Here is a 12950-nt window from a genome sequence, read left to right as displayed (position 1 = left end):
CAGCACTGCTGTTGCTCTTATCCTGGTGATAAAATGTTCTCCTGTGAAATGCAATTATTAGTTTAAAACCCATTGAGCTGATGAGATCGCACAATTGAAGAGGAATAGATTTCTTGACTTTGGCTGTAACCAGCTGGCTGCTGAGCAAAAGGAAGACTGCTCTTGCCACCTCTGTGATAAGGCTCCAGGAGGCAATACTGTGGTTGCTGGCACCCTACCTAAGCTATTGTGAGAATCGCATCAAACTGAACAAAACTTGTGCAACTGCGTTGGAGACGTGAGTTTTTGTAGACTGATAGGGTAACACTAGGCACAAACGCATTGACTCTGATTCTCAAAGACTGTCATTTAAAGTTATCTATGATTACATGGATCTTCCATACACCCCACCAAGTTATATAACAAACCTATCAATGCTTACTTTACTCTGAACTATACTTTAAAATAGTCAATGTAATCTACAGAGACTACAAGCTGTATGTACAGAAAAAAAAATCAAGCCATTTGAGACTAATCTACACACAGTTCAAGAAGCAATTTAACTACATCAGTTAAATTTAGAAACTGATTTAGTTAATCATTGCACAGGCAACCAAGATTTAAACCTCATCTTCAAGCAGATCCCTACGCACTAGCTGCATAATTCAGAAGGGAACTTACTATGATGCCAATCATAGAAAAAGTTCAGAGAATAGGCCAGTGACTGCATTTATTTGCAGTATTGAAGTAGCACTGAATTTCTCACAGTCTCAGACAGTGATAATGAGAATATTTCTGTATGCGTTCATATCACTATCTTGAAAACATGATGGGCATGCTAAGGCTCTCACAGCACAGATGTCAGTTTTACCGAATTACTCCTCCTTGTATATTAACATCAAACCCATTTTGCCAGGCTGCAATTTAAAAATATAAAAGTCCCTCAACTCCATGCAATCAAGTCCAGAATGTAAATAAATGCACACTCAATAGAGTTTAACCCAAGACAGGGAAGAGTTGAGCCCAAATATTCAGCCTCTTCTGATATCAAGATCAGACAGAAAACAAGAAAAGCTCATAGAAAATGCATGCACCTCTTAAGATCAGAATCTGTGATCACACTTCTCTATCACTTTTTAAGTAAGTCTCTCACAAAACCAGTTCCACTTTATTTTGGCTTTACCATTTGTAATGTAAGGATTCTGAGATACTTTCTCCTCTCTTATAGGCCTTTTTTTCTCCCCAGGAGACCATTTGGAAAACATTGTTCTACCTCTCCCCCCATCCACTGCTACGTAATAAGTGATCTTCAGCTTCTGGCTGGCTAAGTAGTCCAAAAACCTTTCACCATTCTCCAGAAGACTATTTCTCTCTCCTGCCCAACTTACCTTTCACACTCACTCCTATTCTGAAAAGCTTCTTTCCTTCAGGGAAAATGCAAACTGCAGTCTTCTGAAGAAAATTCAGAGGAAACTTTTCTTAATAGTTTGTTTTAAATCAAGAATTTAAGTTACTAAATTATTCTATAATTTGCCAGCCACAAACACTACAGGTTATGTGACTGAAGAGTCAGACAGTACAGGCAAAAGTCTTTGTGATTAAATATCTAAGTTGCTTTCGCAATAAAAGTATTTCTGAAGACTGGAACAGTCTTATCCACACAGCAATGACAAACATAATATTAACATCTTTATTCAAAACATGTAACTGAATATGCAACATTTTTATATGCCAAACTAACTATAAACGTATATTTCTTGTCATTACATACAAGCAATTCTAAAGGAGTTCTTCAGATGGTCTAGTGAATTGCCTTTTGGGGCTGGTAAGCATCAGGGTCCATTTTCAAACCCTGCATTTGGTATCTCCTTTCTGACTACAGGCTCTCTAACCTTCTTTGTGGGAAACACTTTTGTAGCATAGTGTTGTAAAATTACAAGGGAAGTTTAGAAAAAGCCAGTGCATGCTACTTAACGCAGGACAGCACATTAAGGAATCAGCAGCTTTAACAAACATCTAACAGTTGTATTTTATTTTAAGCAACTTGACTACTTCTGGGGGCATTTATATTGGCAAAACACACCAGGAGATCCAGAGAAGCAAGAAAAGACAGGGCACAGTTATAATCCAAGTGACAAAATGAATGACTCGGTTTAAAATGAAAATGCCTTACTATGCATGCAAAACAGGTGAATTAAACCCCTTAGATTTTTAATTATGAATCGTTAAGTGTGTCGTGGTTTAACCCCAGCCAGCAACTAAGCACCACGCAGCTACTCACTCACCTCCCTCACAGTGGGATGGGGGAGAGAATCAGAAGGGTAAAAGTGAGAAAACTCGTGGGTTGAGATAAAGACAGTTTAATAGGTAAAGCAAAGGCCGTGCACGCCAGCAAAGCAAACCAAGGAATTCATTCCCCACTTCCCATGGGCAGGCAGGTGTTCAGCCACCTCCAGGAAAGCAGGGCTCCATCACGCCCAACGGGGACTTGGGAAGACAAACGCCATCACTCCCAACATCCCCCCTGCCTCCTTCTTCTTCCCCCAGTTTCATATACTGAGCATGACGCCGTATGGTGTGGAATATCCCTTGGGTCAGTTGGGGTCAGCTGTCCCGGCTGTGTCCCCTCCCAACTTCTTGTGCCCCCCCAGCCTCCTCGCTGGTGGGGTGGGGGGAGAAGCAGCAAAGCCCTTGGCTCTGTGTAAGCCCCGCTCAGCAGTAACCAAAACATCCCTGTCTTATCAACACTGTTTCCAGCACACATCCAAAACACAGCTCCATATCCCAGCCAAAGCCAGCATAAAGTGAAATTCTTTGAAGCAGAAATTTAAAAAGAAAAATGTTACATTTCTGTAGAAATCAATCATTATATTAAATACAAGCTTGTCATTTTATTGACCAGCTAGAGTTTCCAAATTGCATGTCCTATTAGAACATTTGTGATACATGAATGATCAGTGTTCAACCAAAAATTAGAATTTATGTTCACTAAAACTAGTTTTTAATATTTTTTTAAAAATCAAAGGCTGATTATTTTCAAGTATGTTCAGCATTCTGTCTTTAAATATCTGTCCTGGTTTGGGTTGGGATAGAGTTAATTTTCTTTCTAGTAGCTGGTATAGTGTTATGTCTTGGGCTCAGTATGAGAAGAATGTTGATAACACACTGATGTTTTCAATTGTTGCTAATTAAGTGTTTATAAGAAGTCAAGGATTTTTCAGCTTCTCATGCCCAGCCAGCGAGAAGGCTGGAGGGGCACAAGAAGTTGGGAGGGGACACAGCCAGGGCAGCTGACCCAAACTGGCCAAAGGGGTATTCCATACCATGTGATGCCATGTCCAGTGTATAAGCTGGGGGAGTTGGCCTGAGGGGCAGATTGCTGCTCGGGAACTAACTGGGCATCAGTTGGCAGGTGGTGAGCAATTGCATTGTGCATCACTTGTTTTGTATATTCCAATCCTTTTATTATTACTTTTATTATTATTGTCATTATTGTTATCATTATTAGTTTCTTCCTTTGTTCTATTAAACTGTTCTTATCTCAAACCATGGCGTTTACCTTTTTCCTTCTGATTCTCTCCCCCATCCCACTGGGGAGGCGGGGAGTAAGCGAGCAGCTGCATGGTGCTTAGTTGCTGGCTGGGGTTAAACCACGACAGTCCTTTTTGGCACCCAACGTGGGGAACGAAGGGTTGAGATAACGACAGACCCGACCAGAGCGCGTTAAAACGAATTTGTTACAAGGATTCATTATATTAGTTTAGTAGTCGCTGGTCACAATGTCAATGTATTGGCTCTTCGAGTTGTGGCGCTCGTTTTTAGAGTTCTGTTACGTATCACCTCACTTGCTGTACATAGTCCCTGTGCTGCTACTTATCATCTGTGAGAGGTGGATTAAGCTTTTCGCTTTGATGTACTCTGTAACACTGGCTTATGGTACGATAAAATTATGGTCATGGGACTAATCCGGTATTTGTACTCAGCACTGTCATCACCTCTACACTTCCGGAGCCATCTGTGGGAAACTATTAATAATTACACCCTTTACTGTTTCTCCTCAGAGAGCAAATCTATGGGTGAGATACTCGTCTTCACCTTCCCCTCCTCCTCCAATCTCATTACAATGGCGTTTGAGAAATTTGAAAAATTTGGATACCCTTAGGATGTTGAAACCAGCATAGTCCTATTGCTAGGAACTAACATGTTCCTGAATGTGGTTCAGGTCTTGTTTAGGGTTAAACAACTATTGAAGAAGATCACCCAGAGATCTGCCCCAAGGCTGGATAATTACAAGTGGCAGGGTGTGTGGGGTAGTATGGGCAAGTACCTAGAAGAGTTTTGGAACTTCACCCTTGAACAAGTGCAGAATCCTGAAAAACTAGTAGAACATTTGGAAAAAGTATGCTGTCACCCCAACCATTCCAGGGAGACACAAATTACTGCAATGTGCTGGGGCCTGGCCCATGCCTGTCGAGCCCTATTCAACACTACTCAGTACCCTTAAGGGGAAGAGAAGGTCTCTGGATCTGACAAGGCGACTGGCACTGTGGCCACTCCAGCCCCGGCGACAGGCACCACAGCTGAACCAGCAAACCAACCCATACCAGTATCAGTCGCCCCCATACAGAAGAAGAAATATACAAAAAAATCAGTTCACTTAGCAAAAGATGAACATGAACCAGGGTCATCACAAGAACAGGAGGAAGAGGCAGAACCAGAGGTAATCACCCAATCCCTATCCCTGAGTGAGCTGCGGGATATGTGAAAAGATTTCAGCCGTCGTCCAGGTGAGCACATTATCATCTGGCTGCTCCGATGCTGGGGCAATGGGGCTAATAGCCTGGAATTAGAAGGTAAGAAAGCCAAGCAGCTGGGATCACTGTCTAGGGAAAGTGGCATTGACAAGGCAATTGGAAAAGTGGCACAAGCCCTCAGCCTCTGGAGGCAACTCCTGTCAAGCGTGAAGGAAAGGTACCCCTTCAAGGAAGATGTTCTATGTCAACCAGGCAAGTGGACCACCGTGGAGAGAGGTATCCAGTACCTAAGGGAATTAGCCATGCTAGAGATGATTTATTATGACCCGGACAACACACAATTACCCAGAGATTCAGACAAAGTCCAACGCACACAACCCACGTGGCAGAAGTTTGTACAGAGCGCACCATCGTCATATGCCAACCCATTGGCAGTACCGACCTGGAAAGACGAAGAGGCACCAGTAGTGGGTGGAACGGCTCGCCAACTCCGGCGATACAAAGAAAATCTCTCTTCCCCTCTACGAGCCTGCATCTCGGCTGTGGAGAAGCTGTCCTGGGATTTCCAGCAATTCAAAGAGGATACCTGTATAGACCACTATGTCAGCTATTAGGAGCAAGTGTTCCTCTGCCCAAGAGAGAGAACATAGAAGGTACACACCACGGGGTACCCTGTGGTTTTACCTGTGCGACCACAGAGAGGACGTGAAGAAGCGGATGGAAAACCTACCTCGGTCCTAGATGTATGGGCACATGACTTGTGATGACAAAAAAAACCACAGAAGGGGATTCTTTCAGGAAAAAATCCCACTCCAGTTTCCAAACAGAGTAGAAGGGCTGACCTTACTTCTGACCCTCTTGAAGGGACTTCTAAGTCAATTTTACAAGCAGCAGGTAACGGATACTCTGAGCAGGATTAGAGCGGCCCTGCCTCCAGCCAAGTGGAAGAAAGGGACAACCGGGTTTATTGGACTGTGTGGATTCGATGGCCTGGCACATTAGACCCACAGGAGTACAACGCTCTAGTAGACACTGGTGCACAGTGCACTCTAATGTCATCAAGTTACAAAAGGGACAGAACACATCTGTATTCCTGGTGTGACAGGGGGATCCCAACACTTGACTGTATTGGAGGCTGAAGTAAGCCTAACTAGGGATGAGTGGCACAAACACCCCACTGTGACCAGCCCAGAGGCTCCATGCCTCCTTGACATGGACTATCTCAGGAGAGGGTATTTTAAGGACCCAAAGGGGTATCAGTGGGCTCTTGGTATAGCTGCCTTGGAGACTGAGGGAAATAAACAGCTGTCTACCCTGCCTGGTCTCTCTCAGGACCCTTCGAATGTGGGGTTGCTGAGGGTTGGAGAACAACAAGTGTCAATTGCTACCACAACAATGGTGCACCGGCAGCAATATCATACCAACCAAGACTCCCTGATTCCCATCCATAAGTTGAGTCATCGACTGGAGGGCCAAGGAGTGACCAGCAAAACTCACCCTTTAATAGTCCGATACAGCTAGTCCGAAAGTCTAATGGAGAGTGGAGTCCAATAGTTGACTATCGTGGCCTGAATGAAGTCACGCCACCACTGAGTGCTGCCATGCCAGATGGGCTAGAACTTCAACGCGAATTAGACTCAAAGGCAGCCAAGTGGTACACCACAACTGACATCGCTAATGCATTTTTCTCAATCCCTCTGGCAGCAAAGTGCCAGCCACAGTTTGCTTTTACTTGGAGGGGTGTCCGGTACACCTGGAATCGACTGCCCCAGGGGTGGAAACACAGCCTCACTATTTGCCATGGACTAATCCAGACTACACTGGCAAAGGGTGAAGGTCCAGAACACCTACAATACATTGAGGACATCATCGTATGGGGCGACAGAGCAGAAGAAGTTTTTGAGAAAGGGAAGAAAATAATCCAAATCCTTCTGAAAGCCAGTTTTGCCATAAAAGAAAGTAAGGTCAAGGGACCTGCATAGGAGATCCAGTTTTTAGGGACAAAATGGCAAGATGGATGTCATCAGATCCCAATGGACGTGTTCAACAAAACAGCAGCTATGCCTTCAGCAACTAATAAAAAAAGAAACATGTTTTCTTAGGTGTTGTGAGTTCTTGGAGAATGCACACTCCAAATTACAGTCTGATTGTAAGCCCTCTCTATCAAGTGACCTGGAAGAACAACGATTTTAAATGGGGCCCTGAGCAACAACAAGCCTTTGAACAAATTAAATGGGAGATTGTTCATGCAGTAGCCCTTGGGCCAGTCCAGGCAGGACAAGATGTTAAACATGTGCTCTATACCACAGCCAGAGAGAATGGCCCTACCTGGAGTCTCCGGCAACTACAATAAACTCCAGACTATTAAACATAAGATACATTTCAATTAAACTCTACAGGAAAGTTGTGCTTAACCTGCACAAAGAAATAGAAAATATTTGATAATACTACACTGAGTACGAACAGCAGATATCTCAAAATAATTTTTGAAGTTTTGTGAATAAATACAACCTAGGTAACATATTTCTAAACCGAGGTTCTTATTCCTGTAACAACTAATCTCTACAGCCTCCTATGAATAAAAGCAAGCAATGTTGCTTCCATGCAGCATGAAACGCAACTGAAATATAACAACGGTGTAACAATTGTTAAGCTTATAATACAGAAAAAGGAACACCGGAAATTAAAATATGACAGCAGTGACTTCTTTAATCCCAAGAGCAGCAGAAGTGGTCTGTAAAACCAGCTACTAGAGAGAACATAAGTCTGGGTGCCAGCTACTGGAGATCAGGGCTCTTAAAGTCAGCTACTGGAGTGACCATAGGTATGGACTACCTATTGGAGACACCTTTGCACAGACATTCACATGTGTGCACACCCCTGTTACAACAGGACACCTCAGGACACTGTAAATACATATATAAGAGGAATAAATGTCACTTTCATTCAATAAGCAATATGTTAATCCAATAATCTAGTAGTGAAGCGTATTTTCAGTCTTTGATATGACCATTTGGTTTACCAAATTTTTTGCAGACTATTTACTTTCCCTGACACACTTCCTCTGCCTTTGAAATTTACAGCAAGTGATATTTTTTACAAACAATTTCAGTATATAACCATCAAGTTACCTTAACATTTAATAGGAACAGCAGGAAGTGCAGAAGGGGGAAAGAATGGGTTTTCGTTCATCCTTCTCCTTCCAAGGCTGCTACCATACCTTTCACATTTTTGTGTGTATCATATTGCTTGCTCATCCCTTCATCCTTCACAATAAAGTTTCCTACTTAACATTGTGAATGCATGCATACATAGCAGAGTTTTCAAGAACTCCTTTCTTTGAGTTTCTCCTAATTTAGGGTGCAATCTCTTCCACAACATACGTACTGATAAGCATCTTGAGTATCATCAAGCATATAATCAGAACTCCAAATTAAAATAAGCATATGTGAATTTCAGCTGAGGGGACAAAGTGTGCCAAAGGATCATAGCCAGGGTCAGCTTTAGGATATGGGCAAAGTCAACAGTATCCTAAAGCACTGCTGCATACTTTGCTTATTTCAGAGACCTTGAAGCAAGGCTGGCTGCTGTTCCTGCCAAAGGCAGCACTGTGGTATGCAATACAGGAAGAAAGCAAAATTATATTCTAGCAAAATTGTCTGCACTTTGGCAGTAGTCCTTCATTAGCACCACCCAGTGTGGCCCACATCTTCCATCACACAGTGAAGGAAGTGCAACACAGCTGTTTCCATACTCTTCCACCAACACAACAGTTATTCCTCATCTTAAAGTCTCTGGTGTGTGTGTTACAGCTGAGACAGACTGGGGGACAGGGGAATTTTTCCCCACAAAGTTAGTTTAATTTCAATAAATAGAAATCTTATTATCCATTGCACTTTGAGGCAAACAATCAAACATTTAACCTCAGCAGATTTAGTTTAAATCTCCAAGATGACACATCAGCAAAGTACATATTATGCAGGGTAGAAGTAATTAACAGATGCAAATTTACAAATCCGATATCTCATGAACATCCATGAATAAACTAAATTTATTTCTGTTTCCTACACAATAAGATTAGCATTTAAATGATACTAGTCTCCTGGGCTAGCAGTACTTTTGACATTTGTTTCAGGGCCTAATACAGCATATCATCAACATCACAAAAATATAAACCTCCTTCCCAATGACAACTCAAAACCTTCTGGACAGTTTCCAAACTTTGTCACTGGTCTTCAGTTTAAGGACTTACCACAGTTTTCAAAGCTATTTGTAATAGATTCACACAAATGCAAAGTAAGTGACAAGGTATGTTCAGCAAGACATCCCTTGAACAACTTACCATTTAAAATAAGGGAGTAGAGAATACCCTTTCTGGTTACACGTTTGAGAAGATAGCTGTTCCGTAACTTGCTAGCACACTCAGGTGGCTTTATCTGCAAACAAAAACAAATTTCAGCTTAGCTTTTCAGTAATAGAATAATTAAAGATCTGCATTAAAAAAATCAGGTTCAGTGATCTGTTAAAAAACTTACTAAAATATGCATGAGTAGATTCCAGACACGCTTTTAACTGTTTTGAGCTAAACATTATTCCATGTTACAGCTTAAATTTTTTCAAGATCCGAAAATAGCTTGTGTTATTTTATAACCAATGCCCTTTTTTTTTTAACTGGATATATCTGCAGAGAAGGTAACACCCACTTAAAGACTGTGGGGATGGAAAAATGTAAGAAAATGGCCTACAGTGAAGCATAAGACACCAGGTTTGAGTCCCTCTGAGATTACTTCACAGTAAATTAAATATTACTAAACACAAACCTACTAAAACAAAACACACTAAAAAAAAGCAATGAGAATCTCTTGCAAAAATTAAGTATTGAGATGTTTCCATGAAAATATTACAGATCCTAGCACCAGGAGAATATTCTGACTTATAGATGAACATTTAGTCATACACTAAATTTTTATAAAGTAAGTTTCTGTGGTTAAGACATAGCTGCCCTTTCTGCAAGAACCGTACAAAGATGATCTCTAAACTAGATCATTTGATTATAAGAGACTAATATTACAGCCATATTTTTAAAGGCTGCTGCTATACATTCCTTGGTGGAACTTGATTAGACATTTTAGACAATAAAAATTCACAAGAGAGATATAAATACTTCTCTATTTCAAGGGCACATTCATAAAATGGGATTTACAACAGAGCCAAAGCATCTAGAAGAGCAAGACACTGTTAAAGTCACTGCACACAGATTTCTCAAAGGCAAGACATCAGTGTCCTATACAACACCTCTCGTTCACTGTCACCACTCTAAGTTTCCTTCATCCTCCCCCAAAATATTACAGCTTTAAGATCATGGTACCCTCACCTCAATTCCAGTAACCATTGGTGCAGTGGCCACCTACTCCAAACCTAATACTGCCCTCTGGTTAGCTTGCTACCAAGACCTACCAGTTGGCCACAGCCTTGGTCCTCACCTAAGTGTTTACATGCTTACAGAAGGAACTGTTCTGAAGTCACACCTTGTAAAAGGCTCAGGTACATATAGTTCATCCACATTCAGAGGTCTCCCTATCTTATCACTAGGATAGGTGTACTATATGTGGAAGAAGGTGCTTTCAAAACACAGCTTTACAATCCTGACTAAAATTATGTCAGACAGGATCCTATTAACCTAAGTGATTTGAACCAACAGTGATTTATTCAAGTGTATCTGTGGTTCAAGAAACAGGGTTCAATTCTAGGGCCAACAATCTGGATGCAGGAGTTGAATGCACCATTAGTAAGTTTGCTGATGATACCAAACTGGGAGGTGCTGTTGACTCTCTTGAGGGACAGGAGGCCTTGCAGAGGGATCTAGACAGATTGGAGCATTGGGCAATGATTAATGGGATGAAATGTAACAAGTTGAAATGCCAGATTCTGCACCTAGGATGGAGTAATGTCGAGCACAAGTACAAACTGGGAGAGGAGTGGCTGGAGAGCAGCCCTGCAGAAAGGGATCTGGGGGTGCTGGTCGACAGCAGGCTCAATGTGAGTCAGCAGTGTGTGCCCTGGCAGCCAAGAGGGCAAACTGCATCCTGGGGTGCATCAAACACAGCATAACCAGCGGTCAAAAGAGGGGATTATCCCGCTGTATTCAGCATTGGTGTGGCCTCACCTTGAACACTGTGTGCAGTTCTAGGCCCCACAACTTAAGAAGGACGTTAGGGTACTCGCACGTGTCCAGAGGAGGGCAACAAAGCTGGTGAAAGGGCTGGAAGGAATGTCCTATGAGGAGCGGCTAAGGACTTTGGGCTTGTCTAGTTTGGAGAAGAGGAGGCTGAGGGGCGACCTCATTGCTCTCCACAGCTTCCTGAGGAGGGCAAGTGGAGAGGGAGGTGCTGGTCTCTTCTCCCTGGTACCCAGGACTGTTCAAAGCTGTGCTACAGGAGGTTTAGACTGGACATTAGGAAGCATTGCTTTACCGAGAGGGTGGCCAAACACTGGAACAGGCTTCCTAGAGAGGTGGTCGATGCCCCAAACCTGTCAGTGTTTAAGAGGCATTTAGGCAATGCCCTTAACAAGCTTTAACTTTTGGTCAGCCCTGAAGTGGTCAGGCAGTTGGACCAGATGATTGCTGTAGGTCCCTTCCAACTGAAATATTCTATTCTATTCTTATAAACAGTTCTCCCCAATATGTACATACTTAGGTATGCAAGTAGATATATACACCATTGCAGTTTAGTTCTCACTACTAATAAAGCCTTTTGTATCTATAGATACTTATCTCTCTATATACACAAAACCTTTACAAAGATTCAGTAGGACACACACTGGAAGATATTTGTGAAAAGTGTGGGATTTTTTTCCCCAATTTGAAAGTCTCAAAAACCATTTAAATTGGTTTTAGACAGACACAGGGATCATACAGATTAATCATTAAAGAGCCACCATTTATAAAATTAAAACTCAATGGAATTAAACGGTGACTCCTTACAGTTGACCTATGGGGTTCAATTAAGGACATTATTATGTAAAGAAATAAGGAGGGTGAGAAGGGAGGGAGAGAAATGAAAGCATTTTTAACAGGTGAAACTTATGTATTTAATTATTCCATTTTACACCCTAGCTGCAGAGCTATCCTTGAAAGAGATTAGCATACTCTAGTATTAACTATTAACTACATGGTTCCAGTTTATCCCAGTTTCTCATGGTTTGGTTTTTTTTCCCCCCTCCTCCTGTTTTTAAAGGGCCAGATGAGATAGGCGGGTTTGTTTCTTTGGGGTCTTTTTTGTTATTAACATTTTTACTTATAAGGCAGTTAAACTAAAGCAGTTTTGCATGGGTCTGTGACCTCAAATTTTGTTCGATATAGAGCAGCTTAGTTTAGGAAGATCAAACAAATCACAAATCCAGAAGTATGTGAAATAAAGTCCACTTTCTCTTTCAAAAAGAAGGTTAAAGTGGCTTAAAGCCATCATGCCTGCTGTTACCATGAGATTTTTATGGTTTTAATTAAGCCTTGTTTTCATAAAAGGGAATTTTAAAACTACTTCTACTTCACACTGTTTAATATGGGTAAGGAAAAGTATGAACTTCATTATCCTAATCGCATAACCCATCCAGGTTATCTACTGCTTTACCAGACTCAACACCAAGCAGTTGATACTAACTCAAGAGATCAGATTTGCCTGTTCCCACTAAATATTCTCATAAATTCAATAAATCCTATTCTTCAGATTACTTCAGTATCTTTTTCACAGCCATATTTAGTATTTTCTATTGGGGAGGGAAGAGGCAGTCAGCTGCCACAAATGCAGCATCATACAAAAGTAACTTCCACAAAGAGATTTTGAAGCAATGAAAAAATCTTGATCTGATAATCAAGTCTAAAAACCTAAATTTCTTAATACATACAATACTGCATGTATATATATACATCCCAGATCTCTTTTAACAGTTCATAATGTGATTGCAGGTACGCCATCCTATTCTCTCACAGTTTCTTGGCCGTGTCCCTTCCTCAGTCTTCCAACAACCATAAAATACCCATTTCAAGTACATTTTCAAGTCCTGCTCCCTTTGCCTTCCTCTACTGAACATTTTGAAAACTACAAATAATGTAGATTATTTTCAAGAATTAAATACAGATTTACATCATGTAAGACACAAAATATTTTGACTTTGGAAAAAAAACCCCAAACGTTAAATGTTTTGAAACAGTTGCAA

At 41.4% G+C, this 12950-nt stretch overlaps 1 protein-coding gene across 2 annotated transcripts in view; it reads right to left on the bottom strand.

Moving 5' to 3' along the window:
* The window catches only part of WASF3 (WASP family member 3), a 77156-nt gene that overhangs the window by 48895 nt on the left and 15311 nt on the right, over window positions 1-12950 (bottom strand). For both annotated transcript variants that reach the window (XM_052812853.1, XM_052812854.1), the window contains exon 2: window positions 9076-9169. The gene's annotated coding sequence lies outside the window, so the exon portion shown is untranslated. The remainder of the gene's footprint in view (window positions 1-9075; window positions 9170-12950) is intronic.

Source organism: Harpia harpyja, chromosome 17 (assembly GCF_026419915.1).
Source record: "Harpia harpyja isolate bHarHar1 chromosome 17, bHarHar1 primary haplotype, whole genome shotgun sequence".
In the NCBI taxonomy this organism is placed as follows: domain Eukaryota; kingdom Metazoa; phylum Chordata; class Aves; order Accipitriformes; family Accipitridae; genus Harpia; species Harpia harpyja.
Note: the sequence above shows the minus strand (reverse complement) of the source record. Positions and strands in the feature narration are given on the sequence as shown.